The following is a 6,033-nucleotide window of genomic DNA, read 5'->3' on the forward strand; positions in this document are numbered from 1 at the left end:
CAATTATCTTCTGGAGTTCCCGCGCCACTCCGTTTAGGCGATCAGTTTGGGCCTTTCCCTAGTGCATAAGCATGGCCCCCGCGGGCAAACACATACACTTCTCCGTAAAACCCAGACGAGTTTTTCCCCCCCTGTGTTAGGATTTCCCAAACTCAGTCCGCCAAAACGTACCCCCGTATCCCTCTCATCCTGCCTGCCTGCCCGCTGAGGACGGGAGCGGCCGTCTGTCTGTTCGGTCCGTCCCCCCGACTCAGGGGTCCCGTCCCCGTTCCCGGCTCTGTGTGTGTCCCAGCGGGAGACGAGCCTTGGCTCCCCACCCCACCCCCGATGCAGGGAGTGGGGACCTGGGAGCTGGCGAAGAGGGGAGTGGGCTGAAAGGAGATTGGCCCTGGGGCTGTTGGGAGAAGTTTCAGAGACTCCCTCCGCACCCCGGCGGTGTCACCACTTCTCAGCCCCTCTCGCTACTGAAGCGCTTTTCTCTCTCACACTCCGGTTTTAACTCGAGCTGGGGCTGCAGAGCCACCGCCCCCTGACACGTCTTCGCGCCACGTGACGCACCGCTCCGCTATTCTATTGGCTAGTGCTTAGCCCCTCATTAGCATATTCAAACAGCTCAGGGACAGGCGAAGCTTGTAGGCCGGCTTCGGGAACTGTTATTGAGCACGCGTGAAGGCGGGGCGTCGGGTGCGCGCGCGAGCGAGCGCGAGGGGTGAGTCGGCGGCCCGGCGGACGCGGAGGCCGGCTCCGGGAAGGGGCGGAGACGGACCGCGGAAGGATCGCTGGGTGGGGGCGGGAGCAGCGTCGGCGCGCGCGCAGGTCGGCTGCGGCTGTGAGTCTGCGCGGCGGTGCGCGGCACTCTCCTTGGCTGTTGGAGGTGATAGGGGTCGGGAGGAGGGGAGTGGACGCTGGCCTCGGCGCTGCTTCCGCGGTCTCCGTAACAAGCCCCTTCCCCGCGGGGCGAGCGAGGAGATAAGTTACGGATCAAACTCCCGTTTAGGGTAGGAGGCACGCCCGCGGTCAGCGGAGGATTGCCTCGGTCCTCAGAGGGCCGGCCCCGGCGTGGGCGGACCCGGGGCGGGGGAAGGGAAGTGAGAGGTTGTTTATGACCAGGGACTGATCTCCGAGCGGCCCGCCGCTCCCGCTGGGCCGTGAGGACGGAGCTGTCTCCCTGGGCCTTGGAATGGACCCGGGACAGGCCAGGAACCCTCTCGTCTGACGACCCAACTAAAAGGGAACAAGCCACTTGTTTCTAACTCAGCACTGAAAGGTCGTGGCGGAAGGCTTATTCACAATTTGTTGCCCTTGTTAGTGTCAGGGAGAAAAACCGGTACTACCCAAAGAAATACCTCTCCCAAACCATGTTTACTGCGTACACTGCTAGATTCAGACCTAAAAGGGACTTGGCAAACCATAATCCGTTACTCTTATTTTTAAGTGAAAAAAACTGGCCGGCTTGCTCGAGTGACGCAGGGAATGGGCCCCCTCGCATCCTGCCTGTCTCTCTCACTAGATATTATCTCAGAATTGTCCCGTCCTGATGAGGGGACAAGTTCTAGGTTAGACCAGCACCTGCCGCGATGCCGGAAATAATGAAACCTCCTGAGGATCCGGGGAAACAGCTTCCTCGGATTCACTAGTTAAAATACTGAAGACTGCCTGAAATACAAGTTGAATTAGATATATAACCCTGATAATGTACTAGCCTTGTATTTTGATTTTTTTACTCTTTACCCTAAAATTTATTGTTTACCTACTGATCATTTTTTAAGAATTGTTCCTATTGACATTAACACAGAAGAGACATGCTTTGTGACACTTTGTTTAAATCTTGAGTTTCACAGCTTGGATTTTTTCTAATTAAGTCAATCTCTGATCTTTTTGCTGTAATAGGGCTATTTCAGTAATATGTTGTATGTACCATAGAAGAGAGAGATTTTTTTTGAGATTTTTTTTTTTGGACTACAAAATAAGATGAAATACAGGTTTTACAGTATTTGCTGAGGACTGGTGGAGTTAAAAATGATTAAAATATGCTACCTGCCTTCGAAGAGCTTAAGGTTTTTCTAGAACAATATTACATACATATTATTAGCTACTACAAGGCAGAAAGGGATTAGATAGTAAACTCAGAAAATTTTGAGAAAAATGTATTACCCTGCAGTGATGAAAAAACATTTTTCAGGGTCAATACATTTAAGCTGTGCCTTAAAGCAGTGTTTCTAAAACTAGGATCCTAGACCTGGAGCTAAGAATGAGAGTTGTTGTTTTTTTAATAATCACCAGAGGATATTTTTCCATTGATTTTTGGACAGAATGGGGGTTGGGGGTGGGGTAGGGGAAGAGAGAGAAACATTGATGTAAGAGAGACACATCAATTGGTTGCCTCCAACATGTGCCCCAACCCGGCTGGAGAACCTGCAAGGTATGTAGGTGCCCTTGACCAGGAATCCAAACCAGTCCCTTCAGTCCACAGGCCAATGCTTTAACCACTGAGCCAAACCAGCCAGGACAAGCGTTCTTGAATGCTTTAAAATTTTTTCTTTTTGTTTAAACAACATGCAAATTGTTTTTCCTAGTTCTAAAGACAGAATTATTCTTTCAAAGTGATACTTTGCAACTGAAAGATTTTAATGGAATTGGTCTTCAGTTTTCCACATTCGTCCTTTTCAAACTGGTCTGTGGACCCCACCCTGCCTGTTCAAAAATGTATTCTGTAGAATCATAGTAATTTCTTTTATATTACTCGGGTTTGGGAAATACTGCTTTAAAGGACTGGTAGGATTTGGATATGGTGGGTATATCCAAATCCTACCAATGGGTAGAGGAAGAGGAAGCTGCTGGTGAAAAAGTCCGAGACATTGAAAATGTAGTGAAGAAAGGAAGTTAGCACACCATTGCCAATGGCTTTCTGGGGAACAGTGAAGTTCAGCTAGGCTGGACCACCAGCTACACAAGGAATAGCATAAGATCCAGAAATGTAGGTCATATCTAGAGAGTAGAGGGCCTTTATTCCAGGCTAAGGACTTTTTCCATATAAGAATTTTTGGTTGGGGTGCTTTTTACAAAGCAGTGTTTGAAGGGCATCAAACTAGACTACTGAAGTAGATGAGCATGCATTACTAATGACCTTACCTATTTCAATTATTTGAAATCATTTTGGAGCCATCATGGCTCTTCCCTCATAACTGGAAGTGTATGGTGGAGCCAGAATTAGATACAAAGATCAGGAGAGCCAAGTCCAATGAACCAACCTGGCGCATATAACCAGAACCTATGCTTATGATGGCACCTGAGATCAAAGGCCAGGTTTCCAGTTCAGAAGCCCAGAGGTGCTGGAAGGCAAGGCCCTGAGACTGAACAGGAAAGAAGTCAGGACATACATAGGCAGCAAATCAACAGGCAATCAGGAACCAGGAAGCATTGAGTTATCCCTAGGCAAAATTGTGAAATAGGCCAAGTTGATTCTGGTTGACAAACTTGGTCAACGGTGGCTTAAAGCCTTGGTTCTGGGCCAGGAGGTACTCATCAGCATTACCTATAGAACTTTAAAAAAAAATAATAAATGTACTAAATCTCCATACCCAAAGAAAACTAATTCAGTAGAATTGGTTGGGCCCTGGCCATCTCATTTTTAAAAAAGCTCTTCAGGTGATTAAGAACTATATACTTAAAGTATAAAAATAATGTATTTGTCTAGCACTTAATATTACCCTTAGAGTTATTACATTTCTTAAACTCCTAAAATCTGCAAACTAAAGGGGAAAAAACTATAAATGTGACACCAACATAACTAACAGTGGATTTGCATCACATACTAGTACTTAAGTAAATTACTTGAATTCAACTACGTTTGACAAAAAAGAAAAAGAAAACTAGTGCTGGATATTCCCACTGTACCCCTTGGTGAGCTTATGCCTTAAAGCACAGGAAGGGAAACATGAATCTCTTCTTCACTCAATATCTGTGCTTCTAGAAAGATTCTGGTTATGTGCTGGCTTCTTTTTGTAAAACATGGCCTCTAAATGCAAGCCGAGTATTTCATTAAACTCAACTGAAGAAACAGTGAGCTCTTGCAATGCTAGGGAGAACTAGTTGGAGCAGTGTGTGCTAAATCCTGTGCTGTTGCAGTCTAGGGGATTAGGGAAGATTTTTCTGGGAGGGCATTGGTCAAAAAAGGTAAGTGGGGAAAAAACTTGCTCTTTGCTGCTATTTTTAAAGGAGTGCTGTCCAAATGCTCCAGTTTTAAAGGGAATGAATAAATTCTATGAAACCTGAAAGAATGGTGACTAAATTGTTGAAATGGAGCTATTCTAACCAAATTAAAAGCGGATGAACTAGATTCATTTGTAGAAGCTAAGCAGAAACCCTTTTAAATTATTTTAAACCAATTAAGCAGGTAACACAGTTTTTAAGTAATTATGTGCAATAACTTGGCTTATGGTATTAAATATGCCATCTTAACAAAAAAATCAGAGAAAGCTAGTGTTCCTCATATGTAGCCTAACAAATATTCTTGTGGCTGTCTTACCATTTCCTTAGCTCTCTGCATTCTTCTTTACAATTACAATAGTCAATGATATAGAGAGGTTGAGAATATTTTTTAAAAGTAATAGGCATAAAAAATTAGATGTGAAACTGCAACAGAAGGTATTCAGATAATACAAGTATAAGAAAATTTATTTTGGTCATCCTAATATATAACTAGAAGCCCAGCGCGCAAAATCGCACAGCCCCACCCATTCACTTGTGCAGTCGCCCTCGCAGCCCCGCCCACCCATGCCAGTCTTTGGTCGTTATGGCATTAGGGCCACAGGCCTTTTATAATATAGATAATATAGATATCAATTCTCAGGGTGGGGAATATGCTAGTGGGGAGTACTATTAAAAAGAAATTAGACCTTTCCAAAGAGCAGTATTTCAAAGTAATAATTGAAGTCTGAGATAATTCAAGATCAGTCCTGAAAATGGAGATATCCAAAATGAGAATTAGAATCACAGTGGAACAGTTTCTCTAACAAAAGAGCATGAAAATTACAGTAATTTTTAAATTAATATTAATTGCACAGCTCCTATATAATAGGCACTGTGGTAGGCCAAAGAGAGTTTATAATCTATGGAAAGACAGAAGGCAGATAAACAGATAATGAGAATATTATGACAAGTCAGCAGACCCCTAACATGATATAATAAAGACCTGTCTCAGACGTTTGTTTTCAAAATGCAAGGTAACGTACCATGTTTCTTTTCTTTTTTCTAAATATATTTTATTGATTTATGAGAGGAAGGGAGAGGGAGAGAGAGATAGAAACATCAGTGATGAGAGAGAATCATTGACCGGCTGCCTCCTACATGCCCCCAACTAGGGATCAAGCCCACAACCCGGGCATGTGCCCTTGACCGGAATTGAACCAGGAACCCTTCATTCCACAGGCCGATGCTCTATCCACTGAGCCAAACTGGCTAGGACAACATACCATATTTCATCAATGCTGAGATACCATAGGTTCTAAGAAATGCCATTATTTTTGTACCACTGAAAGAAAGAAGAATGCTAATTAAACTGTGACATAATGCTTTCTTATCAATTACAATTTATCCTTACTGTATTAAATTCCAGCCAGGAGTATTAATGATGCAAAATGTTTTAAAAGAATACTTCACTACTGTCTTCAGTAGTTTCTTCCAAACCTCTGGCTTCCATTCTGTGTTTTGATGCTGCTGCTTTCTTGATCAAACTAAAGGTATCAATGAAAGATTTTTAGACCACAGCTGGGATTTATATCCTTTCTTTCAATGGTTGACTGAAACATCTAGGGTTTGCAATTGTCTAGTTGTGCCAGCAGGAATGGCCACGAGTTTGCACATGTATAAGCTGTCAAGGCTACATCACAACTGCCTTCTGGTCACAGCATTGAAGAAACCATTATTTCAAGTTCCAAGTTTAGAAGTGTTAAAATAGAAATGTACATTTAAATCAGTAAAACACCACTTAGTGCTGGTAGCTGTTAAAATAAGGTCAAAGATCTCTGTCAG

The sequence above is a fragment of the Myotis lucifugus genome, unplaced genomic scaffold (assembly GCF_000147115.1).
Source record: "Myotis lucifugus unplaced genomic scaffold, Myoluc2.0 scaffold_7, whole genome shotgun sequence".
NCBI classification, from domain to species: Eukaryota; Metazoa; Chordata; class Mammalia; order Chiroptera; family Vespertilionidae; genus Myotis; species Myotis lucifugus.